Raw genomic sequence first — 12,451 nt, forward strand, 5'->3', positions numbered from 1 at the left:
GATTTCTTAATCTGTGCCTTTTCTTGTTCCTACCCTGAGGCTACTACCTCAGACAATTTTCAAGGGGGTTACAGTAAAACTGCTTCTTGTTTTTGAAGCCCTGTTTTACAGTTCGTGGAGAAGGAAATAGCAAGACACTCCAGTAGTCCTGCCTAGAAAATCCCATGGACGAGCCTGGTGGGTTACAGTCCAGGGGGTCCCAAAGAGTCAAATGCGACTGACAGTGACTAGAGAAAGAAAGCAAGTGAAGTTGCTCAGTCGTGTCTGACTCTTTGGGACCCCCCTGGACTGGAGCCCACAGGCTCATCCATGGGATTTCCTGGGCAAGAGTACTGGAGTGGGTTGCCATTTCCTTCTCCAGGGGATCTTCCTGACCCAGGGATCAAACCTGCGTCTCCTGTGTTGCGGGCGGATTCTTTACCATCTGAGCCACCGGGGAAGACCGAGTGACGAGCCTCTTTTTTGCTTTACAGCCTCGTGAGTAGAGAGCTGTAGTTTCTGCGGGTAGCCAGTAGAGGGAGCCCTTGCCACACTTTGACAAATGGGGCCCTCGGCACAGCCAGTTACTTCCATGGCTGGTTAATTGCTTTACAGATACATTGGTTGAACCAAGAAAATTGATTAATTCATACCGAATAGGAGAATTTCCTTAAATTGGCAGATGGTCCTGCATTTGGGGACTGCTTCAACAGCCAGAAAAATTATTAAAAGGAATAATACTAGTTGAACTCCTTTTCTTTTTTTCGTAAAACTTTGAATTTCTTTTTTTTTTTTGAAGCACGTTTTAAATAGACTTTATTGTTGCAAGGGAGGCCCTACTGAGCAGGGCCTTATAAACAGATACATGAATTTCAATTTTAAAAATAATTTGAATTTCCCTGTCATACCTCTAGATACTGAAGAATAAAATCTGAAATTTCCTGATGTAACTACTTTATTTATGAAGTAGCTTTATCCTTTGTCATTTGTATAAAATATTTACAACAAAAGGGTAACTTGGTAGTCAATATTTAATGTCCTGCCATAATTAATGTTCTTAATGGAAGTTACTCTCCTGAAGCTAATTGTCCTCGGGTTCTGCTGCCCCTCGGAACCTTCTGGAAATGTTTGGATAATAAATTACTTTAATATGGTATTGCCATTACTCAGAGTTCTTGCTTGAGAACAACAGCAGCAACAACAACAAAAATCAGACTTTTTGTGTTTGAAACAAAGGAGAGGGAATTAGGTGAAAGGACATCTGGACCAGGAGGGAACTGAAGGGAAGCCCAGAGGATCCAGCTCAGGAATTAAGCAGGAACCAAAGGAGACCAGGGCTTCCCTGGCGGCTCGGAAGGTAAAGAACCTGCCTGCAGTGCAGGAGACCGGGGTTCGGTCCCTGGATCCGGAAGATACCCTGGAGAAGGGGTGCGCACGCATTTTCTCGCCTGGAGAATCCCATGGACAGAGGAGCCTGGTGGGCTACAGTCCCTGGGGTCACAAAGAGCAGGACACGACTCAGTGACTGACAGAGGAGGTCAGAAACGCCCCCTCTCACCCACCCAGGGCCACAGCCACACACAAAGCCATTCGCCCCACTGCTGGTGGGTTGTGGAGTCTGACTTCACTACTTTGGGCCACCTGCTCTGGATTCAAAAGCTTAAACAAGAATACCCAAGCTGAGTTTGTAAGTTCACATGCTCTGTCCACCAGGCTGTGCCCCAGACCCTCCGCAAGGAGGAATTTCTGCCTCTGCATGGGCCATCTGCGTGTTGTAGGTCGAATTGTGTCCTCCAAAGATAGGTATGTTCAAGTCCTAACCTTCAGCACCCATGAAGGTGACCTTGCTTAGAAATAGGATCTTTACAGATACAATCAAATTAAGATGAAGTACACAAGGGGGAAAAAAAGTCACTATGTGAGGTGATAGATGTTAACCGTATTTACTGCGATGATCATTTCACAGTGTATACAAATATCAAATCATCAGGGGCTTCCCAGGACTTCCCTGTAGCTCAAATGATAAAGAATGATCCCTGGGTGGGGAAGATCCTCTGGAGACGAGAATGGCAACCCACTCCAGTATTCTTGGCTGAAGAATTCCATGGACAGAGGATCCTGGTGGGCTACAGTTTGTGGGGTTGCAGAGTCGAACACGACTAAGCGACTAGCATACATGGGCTTCCCAGGTGGCACTGGAGGCAAAGAACCTGTCTGCCAATGCTGGAGATGCAAGGTCCCTGGGTGGGGAAGATCCACTGCAGGAGGAAATGGCATTCCACTTCAGTACTCCCGACTGGAAAATTCCACAGGCAGAGGAACCTGGCAGGCTACAGTCCATGGGGTCACAGAGTCCATGGGAACACGACTTGAAGCAACTTAGCGCGCGCGCACACACACACACACACAGACACACACACATCTTGTGTGCCAGATACTAATATAATGTTATATGTCCATATATCTCAGTTTTTTAAAATTTCAGAAAAAGTCATACTGGATTAGCGGGCCCCTAAATCCAAGATGGGTGGTGTCTTTAGAAGGAAAGGAAAATTTGGGGACAGAGGTTCGGACATGAAGAGACCACGATGTGATAACAGAGGCAGAGACTGGAGCGGTTCGTCCACCAACCGAGGAGCGCCCAGGGGCATGGACACCCAGACACCAGGAGAGACGAGAAAGGACCTGCCCCGGGAGCCTTCAGAGGCAGCGTGGCTCTGCCAGCACTTAAGATTTTTTTTCTTTTTGATGTGGACCATTTTTTAAGTCTTTATTGAATTTGTTGCAATATTGCTTCTATTTTACGCTTGGAGTTTTTGCCTGCAAGGCATGTGGGATCTTAGCTCTCTGCCCAGGGATCTAACCTGCGCCCCCTGCACTGGAAGATAAAGTCTTAACCACTGGACCACCAGGGAAATCCCATCTGCCAATACCTTGACTGGGGACCTCAAGCCTTCCAGCACTGTGTTAGTCATTCAGTTGTGTCCAGCTCTTTTCCATCCCTAGGACTGTAGCCCACCGGGTTCCTCTGTCCATGGGCTTCTCCATGCAAGAATACTGGAGTGGGTGGCCACTCCCTTCTCCAGGAGATCTTCCACGGATTTAACCTAGGTCTCCTGCATTGCAGGCAGGTTTTTTACCATCTGAGCCACCAGGGAAGCCCCCCTCCCAGCCTTCCTGGTGTGAGAATAAAATCTGTTGCTTGAAGCCACAAAGTCTGTCCTGTTTTATCACAGCAGCACTAGGAGAGGAAAACACTTAAAAATAAAGGGAGACTTTGGAGATGAGCCGCCAAAAGCCCCAGTCTCAATCTTCTGCTTTATGTGCTTGGACTTTTGATAAGGTTTCTTTTGAATTATTGATTAATGTCTTTCCATCCATCACAGAAATATTCCAGACATAACAAAGAACCACGAAGTCTACAGACTGACTATATTTGGATTTATTCACAGAAATATGTGAATTAATTTGTGAATAAACTCTTATGTACAATGAATAAACTCTGGAGATAAAGATAACGCGACGCCACTGGTCCCAAACGTAATGGACGTGGGGCAGAGGGAGAGGCGACACCTCATGGTCCCCAGGGGCTGCCTTCTGCCACGAACATGTTCCATCTAGCACCACCCCAGCTGGCTGTGACTGTCGAGAAAACCGAACTTTATGTGGACACATTATCCAGCCAAGCTCACACATCCAGTATACGACACCCACTTTTCTTCCCTGTGTTAGGCTAAGAAACGTCCATGGCAGAAATGAGCTGATGAACTGATTGTGCAATAAGAATCCTCTGTGTAATTTCTGTGCACAAACCACGTGGTCAGCACCATCCAGTCCCACGCCTGGCCTGAGCTTCCCCTCCTTCGCTGCCAAGGGTCAGCTCGAGAGCCCGTGCCCGTCAGGAGGCAGCCTGGTCCAGCCGGAAGCGACCTCTTCTTCCTCCTGCAGCATCTGCTGCTGGTAACACTCAGCTCACACTTGTCTCCAGGGACTGTCTACCCGGAGCCCTCATGAGAGGAATGGGTGATAAACTCTGAGAACAGGAATCATGCTTTATACAAGGAGAGGCCGGGAAAGGCATCGCAGCAAATACAAATCAGTGCTCACTTGTGAGAATCAACAGGAAGTCCCAGGTTCAAGAACAGAGAATGACAGATGCTCGAAAGTGGAATAAAAACTCATTTGGAGTTGACTCCTGAATCCAATATCACTGTGTAAAATGTGGTTTTCTAATGTGGTGTAAAAGGGTTTCTAATTTTGCACCTCACGAGATCACTGTTGCTCCAAACAAGATGAAGCAAAGAGGTGAGGTTGCAGGAAAGCTGCCTGCTGTTCTGTGTTTGTCCGAGAAAGAGGAAGCGGCATCCAGCAGCACCCGGGGGGGCGAAAATGCAGAAGCACAGCGCAAAGGGTCGGCGCCGTGCAGGGGTGGCGGCGAAAAGAGGAGCCTGGAAGGAAAGATGGAGAACAGTGCCACAGAGAGAAGATTCATCCAGTCCATACTGTAGCCCTTCAGGTTAATTTTGGGGCCTGCTGGAGCCAATCTAACAAGCATCAGGTGTCAGAAGTAACCGTAAGATCTGAGTAAAGATATTACAGAGGTAACCTCCAATACCTTTGTAAAGTAGTGGGCTCCTACTGAAGTCCATTAACACACTTTCCTAAAATTTCATACCTGATCACCATCTCTATTACAAAAGAGCATTATGCTGTCTACCACAGAAACTGTAGACTGTTATGAAGTCTATTTTATTTTCCCCAAGGAATAATGCTACACTTTGGCATCAAGTGGTTCACGGAGGTGAAGGTAAAAAACACTGCCATTTATTGAATGCCCACAATGGGCCTTAGACATTATAGTTCCTTATCTCTTACCTTTGCGGAAACCTTGTAAAGCAGGAATGTTAGTCCACCCTTAAAGGCAAGAAAAGGCCAACTTGGGCTTCCCTGATGGCTCAGACGGTAAAGTGTCTGCCTGCAGTGCAGGAGACCTGGGTTCAATCCCTGGGTTGGGAAGATCCCCTGGAGAAGGAAATGGCAACCCACTCCAGGACTCTTGCCTGGAAAATTCCACTGACTGAGGAGCCTGGTAGGCTACAGTCCATGGGATCGCAAAGAGTCGGACACGACCAAGCAACTTCACTTTCATTTTCACTTAAAGGTAAGAAAACCAGGTTTCAGAGCAGTTAAGTGCCTGTCCTTGGGTCTCACCTCAAAAGCCCTAATACTTAATGTTACTCCACAATGCCTCAACAATCTGGCAAGAAACAAAGGTACATCTGTAATCCACAGTCATTTCAGGGACAGTATATTTATGCTACGCTTTGAGGGATTGGTTTAAGGCGATAAGAAATTTCAGAGATGATCTAGCTCATCATCATCAGAATCAAACTAAAAATAACAGAAACAAATAATGACTCTCCTAAAGTCAGAAAGCAATGGAAGGGCATAGCTGAGTACACACCTGGGTCTTCTGATGAAATCACACCGAGGCTCATTTCAGCTCCTCTCTTAATGCTAAGAGATGCTAGGAAGCTGTTGAGTGGGAGAGTTGGGATTAGAACCTCGATAGTCAAAGCTTAATGCCCAGAGGGAGCTCTTTCTACCACACAATGGTGTGCCGAGACCACACAGTAAAAATTACAGCATCTCTTTTGGCATTTCTCAAACATATTTGTGTTTAATACCCATTACTTAGACATCAATGCACAATGCTCACCTTTTTCGTTCGGAAAATTTAGAAGGAGCTTGGAGGGTGAGATGCCTTTCACGTAATAGCTCAATTTAGATTTGTTGATTGACATATTGTCCACTTGGATCAATTACATGATACTTTACACTCTAGGGTCTTTGAAGAGAGCCAACTTCTAAACAAGTTCATGTCTCCATCCCTCTCCAAGGTATATATTTTCCCTGACCTGAATCTACTCGGTAGGGGCTTTTACAATATCCCTCTTCTGGAATTCTCACTGGCACACCGAAGCCACTTTCTTTGGGGCGTATTCCTTGCCTCGATAGGAGTATATACTTTCTCTTTTAAGAGAGAACCTGAACTTTTCACTTCTACAAAGTCCCACCATAAAACAGGTCCTAAAAGGTGAGGAGGGAAAGCTGGACTTGTCGGTCTTTCCGCATGGTCACTTGTTTTAGCACGCACGCTGGCTTGACATCTCTACAATAGTGTCTGTAACAACCAGCAAATACTGATCATCCCGCTATGTGGAAGGCACTTGTCATTAACACCAACCTGCAGCTTTCTCCTGTGACTCTCATAGACCTACGTGGTCTCATTGCAAAATCGATTACAAAACTGCTTCTCAGGTTGCTGCTGCTGCTTGGTCGCTCAGTCAAGTCCAGCTCTTGTGGCCCCGTGGACGGTAGGCCACCAGGCTCCTATGTCCATGGGCTTTTTCAGGCAAGCATACTGGAGTGGGCCGCCATTTCCTTCTCCAGGGGATCTTCCTGCCCCGGGGATCGAACTCACGTCTCTTTACATCTCCTGCACTGCAGGCAGATTCTCTACTGAGTGAGCCAATGGGAAAGACTGCTATTAGCTGACATTTGTGTGTTACTGAGCGTGCTTCACATTGATGAAGACAAGGCTCCGTTGCACTAGATTGGATAAGCCTAGGAACCCTTCAAGGATACCAGGGGTGAAGGATGGAATTTTCCAATGAGAAACGCAGCCATTTTGCAACTTCAAAAGCATCACTGGCCAGCAGTTGCCCTTGGGAGTAGTTTGTCTGGCATAGAATCCCCCATTTTCTCAGCATGACCTTAGGATGTTATTCAGTAATGAGATCATCTGGCAACCTTGAATTTTAATACAGTGAAATTAAATAATTGAATTGGCTGTGGTTTTTAACCTATCCTTTCTCTTCCAAGGTGGAATTTGGCCAATATTATGAATAAATGCTTGAGCTTTCAGAACTCCCATTTTGTAATTATAATTTGAATAATGTTAAAGGACAACTCCCCGCAGCAGCACCGAGTGTATTTTATGAACAAATGTAAATTCCTTCGTCACTTCTAAAGTCCCCTCTCCTGGCACAATTCAGACCAGGAATGATCGTTGCAGACCGTCAACATTTCTCACCACTTGTTTTTAATTCATAACACCTACATTATATTTAGTATTCATTTTTCCCTGTGAAGATTGCTCTCTGCTTGCTAACTACTGTTTTTCAAACTATACCAGAAGTTTTGGGGAGAAATGGCCACGTTTGACTTTTCCTTTGGGTTTATTTCAACATCAAATTCAGGCCTGCCTGCATAACGGGAGCGCAGAGTCAGTAGCGGTTGGTTGGGGGCTGGAAAGCATGAGGGTCAGGGTTAGCTATGTCACCAACTCAACTGCCTCCTCGTTAAGTCTCCGTGAAAAGTGCAGTGAAAGTGTTAGTCACTCAGTTGTATCCAACTCTTTGTGGCCCCACGGACCCACCATGGAATTCTCCAGGCAAGAAGACTGAGCTGAGTAGCCATTCCCTTCTCCAAGGATCTTCCAGACCCAGGGATAGAACCTGGGTCTCCTGCATTGCAAGCTTACCCTTTACTGTCTGAGCCACCAGGGAAGGCTTTAGAGCCCCAGGGTTCACCTCTGTTGGGTCTTCCCAGATGGCACTCGTGGTAAAGACCCGCCTGCCAGTGCAGGAGACTCAGGTTCCATCCTTGGGCTGGGAATATCCCCTGGAGTAGGAAATGGCATCCTACTCCAGCATTCTTGCCTGGGAGATCCCATGGGCAGAGGAGCCTGGTGGACTATGGTCCGCGGGGCCACAAAGAGTCGGACACACCTGGGCATACCACGTGCTGAACATGTGTGCTGTATCTCTGTCCCACACATGTGAGTAAGCGTCCATCCCACATGCTTGATTCCAAATACCAGCACGATTACAAGTGGAATTTAATACAAGTGTGAAATGTCTTATCAAGTTACGGTGTTGACCTCAGGATGCATTGATACAGCAGCTCCCAATAAAGAATTTTTTAGGTTTGACAATTCTTAGTTTTTCATCTCACCATTGAAATGTATCCTTTTTGAAGCCCTTCTTTAAAATGGATAAATCACAAAGAAGCTAATTTTCAATCTTACGGTGGTCCAGGTCAAGTTGACCTTTACTCAGTTCAGTTCAGTTGCTCAGTCGTGTCCGACTCTTTGCGACCCCATGAATCGCAGCATGCCAGGCCTCCCTGTCCATCACCAACTCACAGAGTTCACCCAGACTCACATCCATTGAGTCAGTGATGCCATCCAGCCATCTCATCCTCTGTCGTCCCCTTCTCCTCCTGCCCCCAATCCCTCCCAGCATCAGAGTCTTTTCCAATGAGTCAACTCTTCGCATGAGGTGGCCAAAGTACTGGAGTTTCAGCTTTAGCATCAGTCCTTCCAAAGAAATCCCAGGGCTGATCTCCTTCAGAATGGACTTGTTGGATCTCCTTGCAGTCCAAGGGACACTCAAGAGTCTTCTCCAACACCACAGTTCAAAAGCATCAATTCTTTTGGCACTCTTTGGCCAGCTTTCTTCACAGTCCAACTCTCACATCCATACATGACCACAGGAAAAACCATAGCCTTGACTAGATGAACCCTTGTTGGCAAAGTAATGTCTCTGCTTTTGAATATGCTATCTAGGTTGGTCATAACTTTCCTTCCAAGGAGTGTCTTTTAATTTCATGGCTGCAGTCACCATCTGCAGTGATTTTGGAGCCCAGAAAAATAAAGTCTGACACTGTTTCCACTGTTTCCCCATCTATTTCCCATGAAGTGATGGGACCAGATGCCATGATCTTCGTTTTCTGAATGTTGAGCTTTAAGCCAACTTTTTCACTCTCCTCTTTCACTTTCATCAAGAGGATTTTTAGTTCCTCTCCACTTTCTGCCATAAGGGTGGTGTCATCTGCATATCTGAGGTTATTGATATTTCTCCCAGCAATCTTGATTCCAGCTTGTGTTTCTTCCAGTCCAGCATTTCTCATGATGTACTCTGCATATAAGTTAAATAAACAGGGTGACAATATACAGCCTTGACGAACTCCTTTTCCTATTTGGAACCAGTCTGTTGTTCCATGTCCAGTTCTAACTGTTGCTTCCTGACCTGCATACAAATTTCTCAAGAGGCAGGTCAGGTGGTCTGGTATTCCCATCTCTTTCAGAATTTTCCACAGTTTATTCAGGGCTCCCCAGTCCTGCCTCAAGATCCCTCTCCACCCAGAATATCACCCTCACTCAGCGTTCAGACATTTACCACAGTGCCACGTGTCGTTCAGCTGGTAATTAAGTCATGACACATACACAAAACCACAACCAGTTCTTCCTTTTTGACATAATGATATCTCTTCAAAAACGTATGCAGGTGCAAGTATATGCACTTTGAAAAGGAAAATGAAAACAAAGCTTAAGGTCTCAACAGATTTGCTAACATTGATAATAATTGCCAGGGTCCAGCCCCGGTGGATCCAGGGAAATTCGAAGGGGAGACGGTTTCAGCGATCAGGACATGATAGCTTTAATTAAATATTAATTAGAGATATAAAGAGTAATAGAATAAGGATAGCTCAGTAGGAAAATTCAATGCAGAAAAGAGGCTGAATAACTTGGTTTATGTGGAAAGCTAATAAAATTCCAGGGCAAGGAATTTACGTCACCTACATAGGCCGCAGGCGTCCTCCCGTTCTCCGGAAGGAGAGGAGACACTAAGGCCTCCCTGGTCAGATCTTAGAAGCCCAGGCATAATTAGTAGGCTTGACGAGCCTCCACGTTCCAGATGGGGATTCAGCCAGAAGGCGAGAGAAAGAAGGACATGGGGAGACCAGTCTTTCGAGGAACTTATCCCATTTTTTATTTTTCCAGGGTCTGTTTTTATACACTGAGATGTTATACAAAAGTCACGGGGGTTGGCAGTCCTGACTTTTATTAAAGTCAGGTGCTTCATACAAATGTATACAGAGGTCTTAGGGGTGTTACATCATCTTCTGGCCAGGGGGGCCTGCTGACAATTTATGACTCTCTCCTTGTGACAGCGATCAGTCAACCAGAACACTTATTTCTCCAGGGGTGATTATGCTTAAAACAGACGCCACCTTCCAGGGGTACCAGATAAAGTTACATTCCTATAGGGTGAGGGTGTAGTGGGTTTTAATTAAGGAAAGAATTTGCTTAGCCTAAGGTCTAATGTGAGTAATATCAAAGGTTAATACTTATTTCTTCTATATATTCATTAATGTGTATAAGGGCAAGGGATGTGGAGACTTAGCAGCAAACATTGACCCAACAAGTGAAAAACGCTTCACCAATATAATCTCTAATCAATCTTCTAACTGCTCACAGGAATCTGCATTCAGACAGTTTAGAACATCTCATGCCTCTCACGATTGTGAACTAAAACACTCTTGTCACGCCCAGGAACTTTATTAACTGGAGCTGTAATTTAACTCTTTTTCAGAGAGAGTTGGTGGGGGACAGCCCCCCGTAAAGTCAGAGGTGTAGGTGAGAGCACAAAGCAGAAAATAGGCAGACTCTGGTTTCGGGGGTTGATGCTCGAGAATTTCCTGAGGCTTGATCCCGCCTTTGCGTGTGCAGAGCCTCCTTCCTCATGACCTTTGCCATGGGCGGAGTTCCTCACGCTGGCTCCGGGCAAATAAAGAGCTTCTAAAAGAGTGAAGAGAGAGTGACACTATTTTCAGCAGCAGAAGGAAAAAAAACACCACTAAACGGATATCATATTGGGACCCTCGCCTGTAAAACACATAATTGCTACTCTGAGAGTGTGCTCATTTTCCTTCTGCTTAATCTTGTGGTAGAGTTGATTTAATTTAGCAATCATGTCGGACAATGAACAACTAAATTAGACTATAATTCTTGGGAAAATATTGGTGTAGATAACAAAATCCAAAATTCCTTTGCTATTCTAGACAGTCATTACTGGATAATGGCATTCTTGCTATCTGGAAGTTGGTGCCATCCTGTGCTGGGTGTTAGTCAAGATAGTAGCTAAATTCTTCTCCTAAAACTAGTCCATGAGAAATAAATGGAAGTTTATTTTTGAACTAAAAATGATTCCACCCCAACAAATCTCACCCCAGATCTGTGCGTTAGTTTGGCAATAGCAAACGTGAGAGATTTTACCTGCTCGAAAGACAACAGGGATGAGTCATTCTGGAGAAGGAGCTCTCAGTGGACAGCAAAGGCTTATGTGTAAACCAATTTTGCTGCTAGAATATGTATCGATCTGCATATTTCTAAGATACAGAGAAGTTGTTCCTCTTTCTAAACCAGATGCTTCCACTCCACAAAATTTTCCAAGGCAGTGATATTTCATGAAGTCTTTCTTTCTAAGCATCTGTCGTTATTCATTCCACTTTTTTTTTCTTTTTGGTGAGGTATAGTTGATTTACAATATTGTACTAGTTTCAGATGTACAACATAGTGATTCAAAGTTTTTGTAGATTATACTCCATTTAAAGTCATTATAAAATATTGGCCATACCCCTTGTGCTGTGCAATATATCCTTGTAGTTTATTTTATGTATAGCAATTTGTACTTTGGGAACCACTAATTCGTTCTCTGTATCTGTTATTCTGCTTCTGTTTTGTTATACTCACCTGTTGGGTCTATTTTTTAGATTCCATATATAAGTAATAAATTACTGCATTCCTCTTTCTCTGCCAGTTACTCCATTTTTCTAATTATCTTAATTAACGTAATACTGATCAGAGCCCTGTAAAACATAAATTAAAGAACCAACAGAATATGGCAAAGGTGAAGGGATTTTGTGGATGTGATGAAGGTCCCTAATAATTTGGCCTGGAGTTAATCAAGGTTATCCTGGATGGGTCTGACCTAATCAGGAAAACCCTTTAAGAGAGAGTCTGAGTCTTCCCTGAAGCCAGAGACTTGAAGCAGCCAAGATCGTGTGTGTGTGTGTGTGTGTGTGTGTGTGTGTGTGTTTTCTTGGCTTTGATAAACTAAGCTACCATGAATTTGGCCAACAACTTCAGGGAGCTTAAAAGTAGCGTGCATGTGTGCTTAGCTGCTCAGTTGTGTCTGACTCTTTGTGATCCCATGGACTGCAGCCCACCAGGTTCCTCTGTCCATGAGAGTCTCCAGGCAAGAACACTGGAGTGGGTTGCCATCTTCTCCTCCAGGGGATCTTCCTGACCAGGGATTGAACCCACATCTCTTACATCTCCTACATTAGCAGCTGGGTTCTTTACCACAAACGCCACCTGGGAAGTCCATCTAAGTGCCCACAGTCCAGAGAATGATCACCCAGCTTGCAAAACTATTGAAGGTGGGCCCCTCACCTTTCCTCCTGAGCAGATGCCTTAGAGCGCGTTCACCATAGACCAGCCACTTCACCATAGACCAGCCACTTCACAGTAGACCAGCCACAGTGAAGAATGGATGCTTCCGGCCATACGCCCATCCTCAGAGGGCTGACTGACGTTGATGGGCTGGTTCCTAAACCCACT

The sequence above is a fragment of the Bubalus bubalis genome, chromosome 22 (genome assembly GCF_019923935.1).
Source record: "Bubalus bubalis isolate 160015118507 breed Murrah chromosome 22, NDDB_SH_1, whole genome shotgun sequence".
Classification (NCBI taxonomy): Eukaryota; Metazoa; Chordata; class Mammalia; order Artiodactyla; family Bovidae; genus Bubalus; species Bubalus bubalis.